The 20,976-nt window shown below is 31.7% G+C and overlaps 1 protein-coding gene and 2 long non-coding RNA genes across 13 annotated transcripts in view; 1 reads left to right on the top strand and 2 right to left on the bottom strand.

Annotated features, from left to right (window-relative positions):
* The window catches only part of LOC139517135 (uncharacterized), a 560,758-nt gene that overhangs the window by 162,748 nt on the left and 377,034 nt on the right, over window positions 1-20,976 (bottom strand). The gene's annotated exons all lie outside the window — the stretch shown is intronic.
* The window catches only part of LOC139516917 (receptor-type tyrosine-protein phosphatase alpha-like), a 104,874-nt gene that overhangs the window by 80,319 nt on the left and 3,579 nt on the right, over window positions 1-20,976 (bottom strand). The window lies entirely within an intron of this gene.
* On the top strand, window positions 9,282-10,377 carry LOC139520388 (uncharacterized). The gene is made up of 3 exons (XR_011663877.1): window positions 9,282-9,396; window positions 9,550-9,678; window positions 10,236-10,377. It is a non-coding gene; the product is annotated as an uncharacterized lncRNA (long non-coding RNA).

The following is a 20,976-nucleotide window of genomic DNA, read 5'->3' as shown; positions in this document are numbered from 1 at the left end:
ATTTGTCGATATGTCATAAGGTATTTGAAAATAAATGAAAATAAGCCAAAATCAAAATTTAGAATATGACCTTGACCTTTGACCTTGACCTCATTTTTATCATTTTGGACCAAGGACCTCAAATCTAAAGACCCTATGTCTTTATCACTTATGGTTTACCATTTAGAAATGCATATCACTTAATTAAATGGAAAAGGGGGAATAACTCTCATATGGAGTCTCCGTAAAGCTTCGGTCCAAATGAATGTCCTAATCCTGAAGATGTAACGAGCAATTTGGTAAAATAAATTTGTCTTAATCTTTAACGGTTGCGAAGGAGTAGTGGCCACAAGAAAAACAGTGTTTGGGGAGATAACTCTTACAACGTAAAGTATTTTGTTACGCAGTTGTAAATTTTTAAAGCGTATAAACTATACGATACCATATTCCAAATATCTAAGGGACATCTTTTGAAACATCAATAATACGCAAGAAAAAAAATTAGGCGGAAGAAAAAAAAAAAAAAAATAATAATTAAAAACCAATTGTTCAGAGAACAATTGAAGGTCTTTCCACTAGTAAACATCTATTTTGATATTGAAATATGAAAAATCAGTTTAAAATGTTAATTCCTATGGCTTTATGATGTATTAATGTGAATTTAAAGCAAAGGGGAAAATTTAGAACGTCCTATTAACCTATGACCTTGACCTCAATTTCAAGGTCACAAACCAAGGACCTTAAATCAAAAGACCCTAGGTCTTTAATATGTTTGGTTAATGAGTAATATCACTTTACGCATAATTCTAAATGTAAGATGGGCAAAAACTCCCATTTATTGTCTGCGCACCCTTTCAACCAAAATATACAAGTAAGGACATGTCGCAACTAACAATTTATGAAAAATTATTTGTCGATATGTCATACGGTTTTTGGAAATAAGTGAAAATAAGCCAAAATCAAAATTTAGAATATGACCTTGACCTTTGACCTTGACCTCATTTTCATTTTTTTGGACCAAGGACCTCAAATCTGAAGACCCTAGGTCTCTATCACTTATGGTTTACCATTTAGAAATGCATTTCACTTAATTCAATGGAAAAGGGGGAATAACTCTCATATGGAGTCTCCGTAAAGCTTCGGTCCAAATGAATATCCTAATCCTTAAGATATAACAAGCAATTTGGTAAAATAAATTTGTCGTAATCTTTTACGGTTGCGAAGGAGTAGTGGCCACAAGAAAAACAGTGTTTGGGGAGATAACTCTTACAATGTAAAGTATTTTGTTACGCAGTTGTAAATTTTAAAGCGTATAAACTATACGATGCCATATTCCAAATATCTAAGCGACATCTTTTGAAACATCAATACTACGCAAGAAAAAAAATTAGGCGGAAGAAAAAAAAAAAAAATTAAAAACCAATTGTTCAGAGAACAATTGAAGGTCTTTCCACTAGTAAAGATCTATTTTGATATTGAAATATGAAAAATCAGTTTAAAATGTTAATTCCTATGGCTTTATGATGTATTAATGTGAATTTAAAGCAAAGGTGAAAATTTAGAACGTCCTATTAACCTATGACCTTGACCTCAATTTCAAGGTCACAAACCAAGGACCTTAAATCAAAAGACCCTAGGTCTTTAATATGTTTGGTTAATGAGTAATATCACTTTACGCATAATTCTAAATGTAAGATGGGCAAAAACTCCCATTTATTGTCTGCGCACCCTTTCAACCAAAATATACAAGTAAGGACATGTCGCAACTAACAATTTATGAAAAATTATTTGTCGATATGTCATACGGTTTTTGGAAATAAGTGAAAATAAGCCAAAATCAAAATTTAGAATATGACCTTGACCTTTGACCTTGACCTCATTTTCATTTTTTTGGACCAAGGACCTCAAATCTGAAGACCCTAGGTCTCTATCACTTATGGTTTACCATTTAGAAATGCATTTCACTTAATTCAATGGAAAAGGGGGAATAACTCTCATATGGAGTCTCCGTAAAGCTTCGGTCCAAATGAATATCCTAATCCTTAAGATATAACAAGCAATTTGGTAAAATAAATTTGTCGTAATCTTTTACGGTTGCGAAGGAGTAGTGGCCACAAGAAAAACAGTGTTTGGGGAGATAACTCTTACAATGTAAAGTATTTTGTTACGCAGTTGTAAATTTTAAAGCATATAAACTATACGATGCCATATTTCAAATATCTAAGCGACATCTTTTGAAACATCAATACTACGCAAGAAAAAAAATTAGGCGGAAGAAAAAAAAAAAAAATAATAATAATTAAAAACCAATTGTTCAGAGAACAATTGTAGGTCTTTCCACTAGTAAAGATCTATTTTGATATTGAAATATTAAAAATCAGTTTAAAATGTTAGTTCCTATGGCTGTATGATGTATTTATATGAATTTAAAGCAAAGGTCAAAATCTAGAACGTCATATTAACCTATGACCTTGACCTCAATTTCAAGTTCACAAACCAAGACCTTAAATCAAAAGACCCAAGGTCTTTAATATGTTTGGTTTATTAGTAATATCACTTTACGCGTAATTCTAAATGTAAGATGGGCAAAAACTCCTATTTATTGTCTGCGCACCCTTTCAATCAAAATATACAAGTAAGGACATGTCGCAACTAACAATTTATGAAAAATTATTTGTCGATATGTCATAAGGTATTTGAAAATAAATGAAAATAAGCCAAAATCAAAATTTAGAATATGACCTTGACCTTTGACCTTGACCTCATTTTTATTATTTTCGACCAAGGACCCCAAATCTAAAGACCCTATGTCTTTATCACTTATGGTTTACCATTTAGAAATGCATATCACTTAATTTAAGGGAAAAGGGGGAATAACTCTCATATGGAGTCTCCGTAAAGCTTCGGTCCAAATGAATATCCTAATCCTGAAGATGCAACGAGCAATTTGGTAAAATAAATTTGTCGTAATCTTTAACGGTTGCGAAGGAGTAGTGGCCACAAGAAAAACAGTGTTTGGGGAGATAACTCTTACAACGTAAAGTAGTTTGTTACACAGTTGTAAATTTTTAAGGCATATAAACTATACGATACCATATTCCAAATATCTAAGCGACATCTTTTGAAACATCAATAATACGCAAGAAAAAAAATTAGGCGGAAGAAAAAAAAAAAAAAAATAATAATAATAATAATAATAATCAGAACAAATTCAATAGGTCTTTCCACGGAAAGGTGGAAAGACCTAATTAAAAACCAATTGTTCAGAGAACAATTGTAGGTCTTTCCACTAGTAAAGATCTATTTTGATATTGAAATATGAAAAATCAGTTTAAAATGTTAGTTCCTATGGCTTTGTCATGTATTAATATGAATTCAAAGCAAAGGTCAAAATCTAGAACGTCCTATTAGCCTACGACCTTGACCTCAATTTCAAGGTCACAAACCAAGGACCTTAAATCAAAAGACCCTAGGTCTTTAATATGTTTGGTTAATGAGTAATATCACTTTACGCATAATTCTAAATGTAAGATGGGCAAAAACTCCCATTTATTGTCTGCGCACCCTTTCAATCAAAATATACAAGTAAGAACATGTCGCAACTAGCAATTTATGAAAAATTATTTGTCGAAATGTCATACTGTATTTGAAAATAAGTGAAAATAAGCCAAAATCAAAATTTAGAATATGACCTTGACCTTTGACCTTGACCTTATTTTCATTTTTTGGGACCAAGGACCTCAAATCTAAAGACCCTAGGTCTCTATCACTTATGGTTTACCATTTAGAAATGCATATCACTTAATTTAATGGAAAAGGGGGAATAACTCTCATATGGAGTTTCCGGATAGCTTCAGTTAAAATTAAAATCCTAATCCTGAAGATGTAACGAGCAATTTGGTAAAATAAATTTGTCGTAATCTTTTATGGTTGCGAAGGAGTAGTGGCCACAAGAAAAACAGTGTTTGGGGAGATAACTCTTACAACGTAAAGTATTTGTTTACGCAGTTGTCAGTTTTTAAAGCGCATACACTTTACGATATCATATTCTAAATATCTAAGCGACATCTTTTGAAACCTCAATATTACGAAAGAAAAGAATTAGGCGGAAGAAAAAAAATAATAATTAAAAACCAATTGTTCAGAGAACAATTGTAGGTCTTTCCACTAGTAAAGATCTATTTTGATATTGAAATATTAAAAATCAGTTAAAAATGTTAGTTCCTATGGCTTTATGATGTATTTATATGAATTTAAAGCAAAGGTCAAAATCTAGAACGTCATATCAACCTATGACCTTGACCTCAATTTCAAGTTCACAAACCAAGGACCTTAAATCAAAAGACCCAAGGTCTTTAATATGTTTGGTTTATTAGTAATATCACTTTACGCGTAATTCTAAATGTAAGATGGGCAAAAACTCCCATTTATTGTCTGCGCACCCTTTCAATCAAAATATACAAGTAAGGACATGTCGCAACTAACAATTTATGAAAAATTATTTGTCGATATGTCATAAGGTATTTGAAAATAAATGAAAATAAGCCAAAATCAAAATTTAGAATATGACCTTGACCTTTGACCTTGACCTCATTTTTATTATTTTCGACCAAGGACCCCAAATCTAAAGACCCTATGTCTTTATCACTTATGGTTTACCATTTAGAAATGCATATCACTTAATTAAATGGAAAAGGGGGAATAACTCTCATATGGAGTCTCCGTAAAGCTTCGGTCCAAATGAATATCCTAATCCTGAAGATGTAACGAGCAATTTGGTAAAATAAATTTGTCGTAATCTTTAACGGTTGCGAAGGAGTAGTGGCCACAAGAAAAACAGTGTTTGGGGAGATAACTCTTACAACGTAACGTATTTTGTTACACAGTTGTAAAGTTTTAAAGCGTATAAACTATACGATACCATATTCCAAATATCTAAGCGACATCTTTTGAAACATCAATAATACGCAAGAAAAAAAATTAGGCGGAAGAAAAAAAAAAAAAAAAAAAATAATAATAATTAAAAACCAATTGTTCAGAGAACAATTGTAGGTCTTTCCACTAGAAAAGATCTTTTTTGATATTGAAATATTAAAAATCAGTTTAAAATGTTAGTTCCTATGGCTGTATGATGTATTTATATGAATTTAAAGCAAAGGTCAAAATCTAGAACGTCATATTAACCTATGACCTTGACCTCAATTTCAAGTTCACAAACCAAGGACCTTAAATCAAAAGACCCAAGGTCTTTAATATGTTTGGTTTATTAGTAATATCACTTTACGCGTAATTCTAAATGTAAGATTGGCAAAAACTCCTATTTATTGTCTGCGCACCCTTTCAATCAAAATATACAAGTAAGGACATGTCGCAACTAACAATTTATGAAAAATTATTTGTCGATATGTCATAAGGTATTTGAAAATAAATGAAAATAAGCCAAAATCAAAATTTAGAATATGACCTTGACCTTTGACCTTGACCTCATTTTTATTATTTTCGACCAAGGACCCCAAATCTAAAGACCCTATGTCTTTATCACTTATGGTTTACCATTTAGAAATGCATATCACTTAATTTAAGGGAAAAGGGGGAATAACTCTCATATGGAGTCTCCGTAAAGCTTCGGTCCAAATGAATATCCTAATCCTGAAGATGTAACGAGCAATTTGGTAAAATAAATTTGTCGTAATCTTTAACGGTTGCGAAGGAGTAGTGGCCACAAGAAAAACAGTGTTTGGGGAGATAACTCTTACAACGTAAAGTATTTTGTTACACAGTTGTAAATTTTTAAAGCGTATAGACTATACGATACCATATTCCAAATATCTAAGCGACATCTTTTGAAACATCAATAATATGCAAGAAAAAAAATTAGGCGGAAGAAAAAAAAAAAAAAAAATAATAATAATAATAATAATAATCAGAACAAATTCAATAGGTCTTTCCACGGAAAGGTGGAAAGACCTAATAATTAGAACAAATTCAATAGGTCTTTCCACGGAAAGGTGGAAAGACCTAATAATAATCAGAACAAAACCTATAGGTCTTTCAACCGAAAGGTTGAAAGACCTAATAATAATCAGAACAAACCCTATAGGTCTTTCCACGGAAAGGTGGAAAGACCTAATAATAATCAGAACAAATTCAATAGGTCTTTCCACGGAAAGGTGGAAAGACCTAATAATAATAATAATAATCAGAACAAATTCAATAGGTCTTTCCACGGAAAGGTGGAAAGACCTAATAATAATAATAATCAGAACAAATTCAATAGGTCTTTCCACGGAAAGGTGGAAAGACCTAATAATAATCAGAACAAAATCAAAAGGTCTTTCCGCGGAAAGGTGGAAAGACCTAATTATATTTTGCATTTACATTTCATTTACAGGACTGGTGTACTTCTTAAACAGGCTTTTTTTTACACTATTTTAATACCTTTTATTTAAACAAACAACAAACTAATAAATTACTTAGCCTGAAAATTACTCCCATAACTTAAACCTTAAGTTATTTTTAAAAATCTAAATCATTGCCTCCAATTTTTCAAATAAATCGACATAGTTTAAACGCGCACCGCAAATAAAACCCAAACTAAACTGGTTCAAAAAAAGAAATGCCCACATTACCAGTTGCTCAATATGGAAGCAGGGTAACAGGAGACTTTTTTTGTACAAGCACAAATAAAGCAAAAAAATATTTGTCTACCCTTCATTTGTACAATAGTTAGATAATTGCAGGATAAAAAAAAACAATATATGTACATTGTTGGAACATATAACATTTATGTGTAGTCGCTGCGAAACAGGAGAATAGCTTGGCGAGCCTTATGTTTTGTTTTGTTTTTAAAGCTTTATTATCTTCAAAATGCGATATTAATAAATATAGAATCTGCAAACTATTATAACACATTTTTACACAATAATTTCAGGGCGTGTAGAAACATTTAACAGGACAGTAGTGGCATACTTTAGAGTCCAATTTGTTTATACTAGAGATTGGCCAAGTTTACTAGGAGAATTCTATTATAAATACAACAACAGAGTCAACAAATCTACTAGACCAATAACACCCCACCAAAGATTTTTTAAGAGGCCAAATTTTTCAATGGCATTAGAAGAACAGGTAAACTATATAAACTTTTTTATTTACGCATAATTATTGCAATGATAAAGCCCCTCTTTAAATAGTTGTTTAAAAACTAAGATATAAACAACGATTATATCTAAGTATAAAACGCATCACCAAGTTTTAAGTTCATGTTTTATTAATAAGATAAAAGTAATCAGTTTTATTAATTTTTGTAATTTCTTTATGTTGACACAGTGCTTGTTAAACGTACAGTGACAAATATTACATGTATATACTCGACAATTACACGCAACCATTTTTTTATTCATACTAATTTTAATGAATTTATTGTACTGTTTATGTTTAGGTTGCAAAGTGTAATCTGACTAAAGAGGAAAAAGAATTTCTAGAAATGGCTCACTTAGATGTTGAAGAAGATGATGACGACAACAATAACTTGGCATTAAATGAAAACTTAAAATTAGTGAAAATTAAGAAATTACAGGTGCAGAACAGAGCAATATTAATCAGGTATAAAAATAGCTGTAATAATATAACAAATTAAAAATAACGGGACTAGTAAAATAAAATAATATGGGTTATCATCTGCACACAAGTTGTAATTAAAAAAATGTTATGATTTATTTTTTTTAAATTTATACATTATTTGATAACTTACTATAATGTACCTGCGCATTTAAAAATATTTTACATGTGTAATGTCTTTGTAGAAAGATCATGAAATTCAGCAGTCTGAGATGATGCATCATACCATAACTACGGACTCTGCAACAATTTGTGCATCAAAAACAAGTTTTGAGGTCAGTGCAAAAACCTTATTCTGTGTTTCAGTATAAGTGTTAAATATTCAGAATTCTTGGTGTTTTTCCATACAATAAAAGGTAAAATATCTTGCCCGTTACACTCTTTCTCTTTTATATTAATTTTTTTTTAAAATGGCTCATTAAAAGTTATATGTAAAATTTAAGTAGATTTTCAATTTTCGTTCATTTAATTTCAGACCCAAGGGTTAAAATCCTGTCTGGTTATTAAACGTAATTTATAAAACATTTTTATTGCATATTTATAGATTAACAGTAAAGGTGTGATTAATAAAGCCTCAGAGAATAAAGCTCAAGAAATTGCCAGAATGGATGCATAAAATGATTACCAGAAATTTGTTGAGTCGATGTGGCACACCAAAATTACCAACAGGATCAAAGAAAGTGAATTAATAAGATACAGAACTGTTTATTCTAATTGTTTTTAAATAAAATCTTTTTATATAACTATAATTTAATTGTGATAAGGTGAAAAAGTTTAATGAGGGATAAAGTACTTATAATTTGATTATAATATACATCTTTGTGAATAATTCGGTCTTTCCACCTTTCCGTGGAAAGACCTATTGGATTTCTTCTGATTATTATTATTTTTTTTTTCTTCCGCCTATTTTTTTTCTTGCGTATTGTTGATGTTTCAAAAGATGTCGCTTAGATATTTGGAATATAATATCGTATAGTTTATACGCTTTAAAAATTGACAAAGGCGTAACCAAATACTTTACGTTGTAAGAGTTATATCCCCAAACACTGTTTTTCTTGTGGCCACTACTCCTTCGCACCCATAAAAGATTACGACAAATTTATTTTACCAAATTGCTCGTTACATCTTCAGGATTCGGAGTTTAATTTTGACCGAAGCTATCCGGAGACTCCATATGAGAGTTATTCCCCCTTATGTATTTGCTATAAGTGAAATGCGTTTCTAACTGGTAAACCATAAGTGATAGATACTTAAGGTATTTTGATTTGAGATCCTTGGTCCAAAAAAATGAAAATTAGGTCAAGGTCAAAGGTCAAGGTCATATTATAAATTTTTTTTATTTTGGCTTATTTTCAGTTAATTTAAAACACTATATAACATATCGACAAATTCTTTTTACTAAATTGTTAGTTGCGACATGTTATTACGCGTAAAGTAATATAACTCATTAACCATACATATTAACGACCAAGGGTCTTTTGATTTAAGGTCTCTGTTTGTGACCTTGAAATTTAGGTCAAGGTCATAGGCTAATTGGACGTTCTAGATTTTGACCTTTGCTTCAAATTCATATTCATACATCATAAAGCCATATGAACTAACATTTTAAACTGATTTTTCATATTTTAATATCAAAATAGATCTTTACTAGTGGAAGGAAAGACCTTCAATTGTTCTCTGAACAATTGGTTTTTAATTATAAGTGTGTTTTTGTTTACATTTTAGGTAATATCTGCAAATGAAACTATAACTAGCAATGAGCATGCTATGCAGCCCGTAAATGGCGTAGACAATTTTTAGGTAAGTACTACTAATATGTTTACATTAAGTATTTGAATAACATTTCAAGTTTTTATTTTTTTTTAAGTTGAATTGTCCCAAACATTTTGTAAGTATCATTATACTTTTAAAATGAATACCCAATTCAATATTCAAATATTTTTGTCATTTTAGGTCAATAATACTGTACAGACTTATGACAGATTGAACGAGATGATACCATCACAACAGCAACTCCAAATGTCTCAACCACTGCAAGATATCACAAATTCTCAAATGATGCGCAATACAAGTTTACATCAAGTACGTAAATTTTATCACTAAAAAAGTAGCTTATAAAAATATTGCCTTACCACTATCAACTTCAATGGTATTTTTAAACATAGTGTACTTCTATTTTATTGCATGGTGATAGTTCCGGCTTTATGAGTTAAAAGCTTTATACAAATGTTTCTGCGTACTAAACGTTATACAGATGTCATCTGTGTTATTTTGTTCATTGTCATATACATGTTTATGTGTGTGAAAATGCACTAACATTACTGAATTATTATATTTTTGTTTTAAAAAGTGAGAATATAAAAATAGGAAGATGTATTTTAATATTCATCATGGTATGACAACTATCTAACAAAGACTAAATGATCAAAGAAGTTTTCAAATATTGGTCATTGTACGGCCTTTAAAAATAAGCAAAACTTTTACATATTTTTTAGCTATATATAAAATGTCTATAAATAACAAATTTATGTAAACAAAAACGAAAACACTAACGGCCTGTTATGTGTACAAATTTGAATATTATCAACACTTTTAAGTCAATATTGATCATTTTTTAACCTTTTCTTATTTGCTTTCAGTCAGAAGTTAGTCCATATTATAAAGACTTGTATGCAAGGAGATTTATACAACGTACTGATTCTGGTATAGCAGGCCTGAAACGCCGTCATTTGGAAACAGAAATTTATATGTCTGAGGCAAGCAACTTAACTACCGTGTGACAAAATATAGAATTAAAGGTTATTAAACAAATTGTAATCTAGTATTTGTTGGTTACGCACATTTGTGTATGTACTTTTGAATAAATAAATTTGATGTATTTACTGTCTTCTGATTGGTTAAAAGAATTAGCTTTATTTTCATTGTTATCAATTTTTATGGCGACACGCCCACTCTAACGTTGTGTATTTATACGCAAACATCTGTGTACGTTGTTATTCGTATTAATATACATCTTTGAGTCTTATTTTTGATAGAAATTTATTGATAATGAATGGTTATAATTTATTTTGAACTTATTGAACCATAAAATTAATTTTTGACTCTTCACATTTAACATAATACGCTTCGCGGATTATTCAATGTGAAGAGTCAAAAATTGATTTTATGGTTCAATAAATTCAAAATAAATAACAGCCATTCATTAAATGTTAGAGTAAAGTTATTTGGAATTTTTAAACTGAAAAATAAAAAAATAATGTTCTTAAATTAGTTTATTAAGGACTTTGCTTAATTCATAATCACGTCTTGAATTCTTTTTATTGATTGTTTAATTTGTTACATTTTTTATTTTTATTCCTTGGTTTGATTTTATTGTAACTTTATTTTTACGCTTTTCAGAATCGTAAAGAATGGGACAGTAGCATGTATCCGGAGGAGTTGTTCCCCAAAAAAGTATCCAAACTTACAGAAATGCAAACTTTTCATCCCGCAGTTAATGAAATTATAGACTTTAAACAAAATTCAGCTTTATCCGCGGGTACAAACGTTTTTCTGTCCGTGTATTGAAAGAAAGGACTTGTTAGAAATATTAAAAATGACGACAGTAAAGGGAATGTGTATACCATAAAGGAGCTTGAAAATGGCAAAGTTCATCAAGTTTCTAAATATTTGATTCGTCCAAATTTGATTTAGACATTTATTATTCCATGTCATTTTAAAAGTTGTGCCAAATAAAGTCTACTTTTACTTTGTAATTGATGAATCATATTTTATCAAATAGAGTTAAGAAGATTGGTATGAGTGCCAATGAGATAACTTTACATCAAAGTCACAGGTTTTAAATGTAAAAGAATATTTGTTTAATATATTGATTTTTGTCAACAAGACATTAACTTATTAACACAACTTGTAATATCATAATGTGATTGCCAATGAGACAATTATGGGAAATAGATCAATAATCGACATCCAACCAGTAACAAAAAAGCTAAAGGTGTAGTATCATAAAATGAATGCCAATGAGACAATATGGCTCTATCCAAGGTTAACTTCGATGATATTTTTGTATTAACTATAGGTTACCGTATAAATAACCCTGTAAAAAGTAATCTTTTACAACCGAGAGGTATCAACAACCAGCGGAAAATAATTGAAACAGTTTTATTTAAATACATAACAAAAACTTGTCAACAAAACAACTATTCACCAACGACCAAATTCTGTTGGTGTATGCACATTATTATATTATGACCTTCAACATGGAGCACATTGAATCAGGCTATTTAGGACCACACAATGACAAGTGTAAAACAGTTTGGAAGAGAAACCCAACGGCATAATTTACAAATAATACAAAAAAAACTATTAAAAACACTAAAAATAACCATTGCATTAACCCCATTTTCGTTACATCCTTGATTGTAAGCATGGCACATGTGCTATTACCATAGAACTTTATCATTCCAGACCATCGCACTTTAACGTGTTATACCGGGCTGAAGTGTCTGATAATAGAAGTACTTCTGGAGAATGTCGTTCGTGTGAAGAAAAACGCTGCAAATGCTGCCTACAGATGCAGCATTCATCAACATTTCACAGTAAGGCAACCGAAAACAACTATAAGATATTTTGCAATGTTACCTGCAAAAGTATGAATGTTATTTACATACTAGAATGTTCGGTTTGTGGCCTCCAATATGTTGGTGAGTCAAAGCAGCCTTTCCACAAACGCCTCAATGGCCATAGGAGTGATATCTCTAAGAAGCCACTTCTCCCAGTTTCTCAGCACTTCAGACAGTCGGGTCACAAACCTGATGACTTTAACCGCATGAAAATTTTAGTGATTGAACAGAACATTCACTGGAGTGATGCCCAGCGACAGGTTCGGGAAAGCTTTTGGATAAAGGACCTTAATGTACATCATCCAAACGGCATCAATAAGAAATACTAACGGGTTTTTTTCACTCATTTTTATTGTTAATATACACAGTCACGTATATTGAATTATAGTGTTTTGTTTATATTATTATATTCAGGATTTTGGATTAAAATCAATCGACCAAAAACTTACCTGTATTATTACTGATCTATTTTTACACCTTATACATTATGTATCAGTATTGTTAAAACTTGTGACACTTGAAGAAGGCCATTCGTTGAGCCGAAATATTTGTCAACACGATTTAATAACAACATTTTCGTATTATAACATCTTATATCAGTACCGTTGTGCAAATCTTTAGACTGATATATATATATATATATATATTTGTGTAGTATTGTCAATTTTGATGATCCAATACCTATTAAGTTTACTGGTTGGTAGATTCTTATAGACTCTATATATATATATATATATATATATATATATATATATATATATATATATATATATATAACTCGTCTAAACAACAATCCAACAATGTTAGATCTGTAAATTTGCTTTCGCAAATTTTTTGTTCTTCCCTCGCCGGGATTCGAACCCATGCTACTGAGATATCGTGACACCAAATCGCCTGCACTGTATCCGGATATACGTCTCAGCTAGTGACAACTCTACAACAGATTTATCCATCGGATCACCAGCAGTGATGGTGATACATGGCTGTGTACATTATGTATATACAGCTTGATCTAAACATTAACCCAACAATGTTAGATCTGTAAATTGGCTTTCGCAAATTTTTTGTTCTTCCCTCGCCGGGATTCGAATCCATGCTACTGAGATATCGTGACACCAAATCGCCTGCACTGTAGCCGTCCCGCTAGACCACACGACCACCTGGGCTTCATAAAACTGAAGCTTTCGGTGGCCGGGTGTTACCTTTCCACGTTAGTTTTAATCTAGCGTCGTACTACAGTACATGATATATAAGGCATGGAGATGTTATTTTTACAGATCAGCTAAATTATCTATAGTAAAGGATCCTACAAATTAATGTAAGATACAGTCACAGAAAATAATTATAATTATAAGTACGTCTGAGCCAGTGACAACTCTACAACAGATTTATCCATCGGATCACCAGCAGTGATGGTGATACATGGCTGTGTACATTATGTATATACAGCTTGATCTAAACATTAACCCAACAATGTTAGATCTGTAAATTTGCTTTCGCAAATTTTTTGTTCTTCCCTCGCCGGGATTCGAACCCATGCTACTAAGATATCGTGACACCAAATCGCCTGCACTGTATCCGGATATACGTCTCAGCTAGTGACAACAACTCTACAACAGATTTATCCATCGGATCACCACCAGTGATGGTGATACATGGCTGTGTACATTATGAATATACAACTCGTCTAAACATCAACTCAACAATGTTAGATCTGTAAATTGGCTTTCGCAAATTTTTTGTTCTTCCCTCGCCGGGATTCGAATCCATGCTACTGAGATATCGTGACACCAATCGCCTGCACTGTAGCCGTCCCGCTAGACCACACGACCACCTGGGCTTCATAAAACTGAAGCTTTTGGTGGCCGGGTGTTACCTTTCCACGTTAGTTTTAATCTAGCGTCGTACTACAGTACATGATATATAAGGCATGGAGATGTTATTTTTACAGATCAGCTAAATTATCTATAGTAAAGGATCCTACAAATTAATGTAAGATACAGTCACAGAAAATAATTATATTTATAAGTACGTCTGAGCCAGTGACAACTCTACAACAGATTTATCCATCGGATCACCAGCAGTGATGGTGATACATGGCTGTGTACATTATGTATATACAGCTTGATCTAAACATTAACCCAACAATGTTAGATCTGTAAATTTGCTTTTGCAAATGTTTTGTTCTTCTCTCGCCGGGATTCGAACCCATGCTACTGATCAGATATCGTGACACCAAATCGCCTGCACTGTATCCGGATATACGTCTCAGCTAGTAACAACTCTACAACAGATTTATCCATCGGATCAGCAGCAGTGATGGTGATACATGGCTGTGTACACTATGAATATACAACTCGTCTAAACATCAACCCAACAATGTTAGATCTGTAAATTGGCTTTCGCAAATATTTTGTTCTTCCCTCGCCGGGATTCGAATCCATGCTACTGAGATATCGTGACACCAAATCGCCTGCACTGTAGCCGTCCCGCTAGACCACACGACCACCTGGGCTTCATAAAAATGAAGCTTTCGGTGGCCGGGTGTTACCTTTCCACGTTAGTTTTAATCTAGCGTCGTACTACAGTACATGATATATAAGGCATGGAGATGTTATTTTTACAGATCAGCTAAATTATCTATAGTAAAGGATCCTACAAATTAATGTAAGATACAGTCACAGAAAATAATTATATTTATAAATACGTCTGAGCCAGTGACAACTCTACAACAGATTTATCCATCGGATCACCAGCAGTGATGGTGATACATGGCTGTGTACATTATGTATATACAGCTTGATCTAAACATTAACCCAACAATGTTAGATCTGTAAATTTGCTTTCGCAAATTTTTTGTTCTCCCCTCGCCGGGATTCGAACCCATGCTACTGAGATATCGTGACACAAAGCAGCGATACAACATCTATGTTACATCTAATTGCAAAACGGAAAATAGTATTTATATTCTTACTTGTGGAACTTGCAAGCTGCAGTATGTTGGTGAAACAGAAACTAAATTCAACATCAGACTTAACAATCACCGGTCGTTCTATACAAAAGGAAGAAACTGTCCAATTACGAGACACTTCTTAAGAACAGGACATAATTTTGATAACATCCCCTTTCAAATAATTGAGGTAAACCAAAATTGGGACTCCGAAAGGAGAAAACAGAGAGAAAGGTTCTGGATGAATCAGCTACGTACTCTTGAACCTGATGGACTTAATGAGAGGGATGAAAAACAGTTCTACCCAAAACCAAAGGAATAAATCATGAATTTCATTCTATTTAACTAAAACAACTATTTGTTTAAATCTAAAAATTGTTATGTACAATAAACAGCAAAAATATGTTTTATATAGACCATCAATCAATATGTTAAACTTTTACACAAATTTTGTGTAGCTCAAGCTACAAAGATATTTTTTGTCATGCATCCGATTTCACCTAGATAGATGCACACGCCCGATGAAGCTAATTTGTTTAGCGAAATATTGCGTGAATAATATATAAAATATAACAACTAATTTTATAACACTCATTAGTGTGTTAAAGTTACATTCTTAGACACTTATATAATTTAATTTAGTAACTGCATTAGTTTATTTATATATATAGTGTCTAAAAATAGCAACAATCAACATTCAATCTATCTAGGTGTGGATCAGTTTGTAAATAAACTGATGCAGTTACTAAATATTATTATGTTAAAATGTGTAGTGACATATATTCTTATCAGCAGGACAGGCGGATACCCAGTATAAATAAACAGAAGAAACAACATTATTTATCAGAGAAGGTAAAGAGCCAAATTGGAAGACTTTTAAAAAATGTTTATATCTATTTTTAGGGGCTTCAAAAGTTTAATAAAGGCGCATCATTTAGGATTATACGCTTCTCGTATACTTACGTGTTTTACTTAATGTATAGCACAGAACTTCAAGATGTTTGTATACTTTTAAATTATAGACTAATGTCAGACACTTGTTTCTATCCATTGGAAGGTCGACTATACATAAACATGTGACAAATTTCCATAAAACAGTCGATTGTTGTAGGTCATACACAAGTGGATCCGCAGAAAAAATCAACAGAAAGATAATAGATTGATCTTTTAAAAGCAACAATTTGCATGTCTGCTCCCGGCGACAGTTTATTTAGAATAAATGCTGAATATGGGCAATAATTTCATATTTTCGGGCATGTTTGAGTTGACAATTCTTTTTTTAACTGTTTAAAGAAAATTATTTGATACATCCCCGCGCTTCATATTTTATTATCTTTAGAGAATAAGGTTATAGGTTGATTTAATATCATAAAAAATCCACAGTACTAAAAAATAAAATATTAGGGTCAAGTGAAATATCTTTCCAATGAGTCATGATAACAGAGTTGGTGTGCTTGAATAACATTTTTTTACTTAAAGTGTCTGACGACTGGGTTAACAAGGGGATCTTAAAATTGCATTATTTGTGCACTGTGTATTCCCTAGGGTTGGTTGTTTTCAACCTCGGTATTATTTTTTTGTGCCCATTCACGAAATATTTAATTAGAATATCTTTAGACGTTTTTGAACTTTCATACATTCTACCTGACAACCGATAAGACAATAGTTTGTAGTTGACTAAATGCAGAAAAGTAAATTGAAGTGTATGAACCCTTCTGTAGCCATGTGAACTACATGTACGAAATTGCAATAGTATCAAAACAATAAAGATACAAAATAATGGATATGGTCTATTTTGTACATATACCACTTACGATTGTAAAAATTAGTTGGCGTAATGAGCGGATAATTTTTAATAAGTACTGTAAATGCAAAAAAAAAGACATGGTCTTCAACAATGAGTAAAGCCCATACCGCATAGTCAGCTATAAAAGGCCCCGAAATGACAAAACAGTTCAAACGAGAAAACTAACAGCCTAATTTGTGTACAATAAATGAACGCAAAACAAATATGTAACACATCAACTAAAAACAACCACTGAATAACAGGCTCCTGATTTGGGACAGGCACATACATACAGAAGACGGTAAGTTTGCTTTCAGTAACTGTGTTTGAATCCATCCGAATTGAAGAATACTTCAGTCATACACGAAATCATACACGCATGATCATATCACTGACGGAATGGATTTGACTGGAGAAAATTTTCATAAAAGATCGAAACAAAATAATATTTATTATTGTATAGCATTTACATTAACCTTAGCTTATTTGTTCCCCATAATTGAGAGGGTATTTATTGTGGTGTTAATTATATCTCTACAACTATTTGTATAAGACTTCAAGAGAATATAGTTATTAAAGGTACAAGGATTATAATTTAGTACGCCAGACGCGCGTTTCGTCTACATAAGACTCATCAGTGACGCTCAGATCAAAATAGCTATAAAGCCAAACAAATACAAAGCTGAAAAGCATTGAGGACCCAAATGCCAAAAACGTTGTGCTAAATACGGATAAGGTAATCTATTCCTGGGATAAGAACATCCTTAGTTTTTCGAAAATTCAAAGTTTTGTATAAACAGGATTTTTTTTAATGACCATATAATTGATATGCATGTCAACACCGAAGTGCTGACTACTGGTCTTGTGATACCCTCGGGGACGAAACGTCCACCAGCAGTGGCATTAAGGGAAAATTTAAAATAAGCACAACTGAAGGATTTTTCTTTGTATTATGATAGCTGAATATTTGATACATTTAGTTATATTTCGTACCTTCACCAAGAGTCTGACATCCAACATACAAAGACAATGTCACAATGATCAAATATACTAAATTCATATCAACACTGGTGTTATTTACACTAGTGTCATTCGATGTGTTACACACTACTGTAATATTAGGTTAAATAATGTAACCGGACATTATACAAGTACATCATCTGATATCCTGTTCAACCTTTATTAAGTGAAATTTTTAAAATTATTTCTTTTCTTAACACCCACAAACATGATAATTTTTTTCATCAATATGAGATCTTATATCATATTCAATTTTGACGTAAATTGAGATTTAACAAATTTCAAACAGTATAAAAAAGGATATAAGGTATGATTTCCAATAAAACAAATATCTACAACGGTCTTCATCAACTATCAAAACCCCATAGTGTATAGTTGACTATAAAATATCGCGGTAAAAAGTGTGAAACTATTAAAACGAGAAAATCAATGGACTGATTAATGCTAAAAGATAATGATAGAGAAAGAAACATGGCTGACGTCAATCGTCGACCACTTAATCATATGCCTTGACACAGGCACATAAATAACGTCACGAACTGTCCTGAACTTGGAGTACGATTTGCTATGTACAGTTTCCTAAATGAATTTTTCATTTATTGTTTCCTGCATATAAGAAGATAACTTATACGGAAGAAGATCAATTTCAATGATAACAAGCTCTTTTAGTATCAGTACAATTGATAGTGGCAATTTTATTATCAGCAAGTGACTGAATTTAAAACTGGGACCAATTTAACTAAAACTTTGGTGATTTCTTAAAACACTCCTATTCATATTTTGATAGAATAGAAAACTCCAATCTATTCATAACGACTTCTACAGGGTTTCATAAAAGTTGAGCAATCGTGTCAATATGGATGTAAAGATGTGATATGCTGAACTCTTAATTAGTTTTTGATTATTCTTTTTATGTACAAGACAGTTGTCTGGGTGAATAGTTTTTAGTGAAAAAAAACAAATATTGTTCATGTTAAAAAAAACTACATACTAATATCAAATAAAAAAAGCAAGTTTTTATTCTTTCTGGTTGTTCGATGAAAAGCATAGTTGAATAAAAAATAAACCTTAATCGTTGACGGTGGACCTGATTATTTTCTTTTCTTATCAGTTAGTTATATAACACAGTTCTTTTCACGTTTCTTTCCTTTTTACTCTATCTTCACACATTTATTTTCTTGCTATTTCTAAGAGGGAGTAGGGATTGTATCACACGGTCTTTGCGGAAGTTGTTTCTCACCTCTTTATCTCTGTTCAATTTCACACAATAAGTAGGGACAATAGTTTGTGTCATTCCGTCATCCTGATTTTAAATTTGATAATACTTAAATATAAATATTCATTAAACTTCTCACGGATCATATCATTTTCAAGTTTATTCCGGAATTTCAAGAAGTACAATTTTCATGTTACATGCATTTGGGAAAGTTTTAGACGTAAATGAACACATCATAGATACAAGCATAGGTATTTTGTATTTGCGCCAGACGCGCGTCTCGTCTACAAATGACTCATCAGTGACGCTCCAATGAAACAAAAGTTAAAAAGGCCAAAAAAGGTCGAGGCTTTAAAGTTTTGCCAAAAACAGCTAAGGTAGTCTATTCCTGAGGTAGAAAAGCCTTAGTATTTAAAAAAAAAACCAAAGTTTTGTAAACAGTTAATTTATGATGATGACATTCTCATTGAAAATTTGTCCTATGGCAATTGCTTGTTGAAATAGATATACTTATTCGTCGATGATTCTCTCACTTCAAACACAGCTTTTTTTCCATGCATGATGTTGGTAAGCCTCTGGTATTACCTTTTTGATCGTAAATGCCAATTTTCCTTAAAAAAAAAAAAAAAAAAAAAAAAAAAAAAAAAAAAAAAAAAAAAAATAGGGAACTCACACCAACTTTGAGATTGTGGTATAACTCGCTTTTTTTAACCTGACTTTGCGTCTTTTCTTTTATTCAATTATTTCTTTTATGACAAATGAAACTGTGATGATGATCAATGTTTTTTTAGAGGAGTGTAACTTTTCAAATTTTGAAGTGTGTTAACAATGGAGTGATGCGTGTGTCAATTGGATGCATAAGTGTCTTTTGTCTTGTAAATTATATTGAGTGCAAAAATCCAAAAGTGGGTTGATTTCTAACAAGTGTGAAATAGGGTTTATAAATTGATTCGGGTTAACTATACCAGGTTCGGCCCATAGTAGATTTTGTAGTGTTCAAAGGGTATTACAATTTCATTTTTCCGCCAAAAAATACCATTACAATATCAACAAAAAGGTCACAATTCTTTCCCGCGATTTACCTGATCAGTTGCCTAGCATTTTCGTTTAGGAAAAAAATACATAAATATCCATTTTATGAATAAATACTGGTTATCTGGTCCTTTGAAAAGTTAAGACAATATATATATAAAAAAGAGATGCGGCTTGATTGCCAATTAAACAAACATCCATAAAAAACAAAGAACAATTACGTGTAAATAGTTATCAAAGGTACCAGGATTATAACTTGATACGGTAGACGCGCGTTTCGTCTACATACCGTTACATTGGCATATCATCTTAATAATACATGGATTCTTAGAGGTCCAACAAAGTCCCCTAACATTTGTGGAAAATAATTTGCTTTCCTAAATAGCTGAATTGTTTGGTCCATTATGTATAAAAATTAAAACGGTTAAGTTTAAACAATATTTTATCATGAATTATACGTATTACAATATTATATATTCACATTTACAAATTCAGAAACAAGCAACAAGACTTGTTATTAATATAAACTCATCATAGATACCAGGATTAAATTTTGTATTTACGCCAGACGCGCTTTTCGTCTACAAAAGACTCATCAGTGACGCTGGAATCCAAAAACAAAAACAAAAGAGCCAAATAAAGTACGACGTTGAAAATCATTGAGGACCAAAAGTCCTAAAACATTTGCCAAATACAGCTAAGGTAATCTATTTCTGAGGTAGACAAGCCTGAGTATTTTAAAAATTCAAAAGTT

Source organism: Mytilus edulis, chromosome 1 (assembly GCF_963676685.1).
Source record: "Mytilus edulis chromosome 1, xbMytEdul2.2, whole genome shotgun sequence".
Lineage (NCBI taxonomy): Eukaryota > Metazoa > Mollusca > Bivalvia > Mytilida > Mytilidae > Mytilus > Mytilus edulis.
The sequence above is the reverse complement of the archived record's forward strand: the minus strand, read 5'-3'. Positions and strand labels throughout refer to the sequence as shown.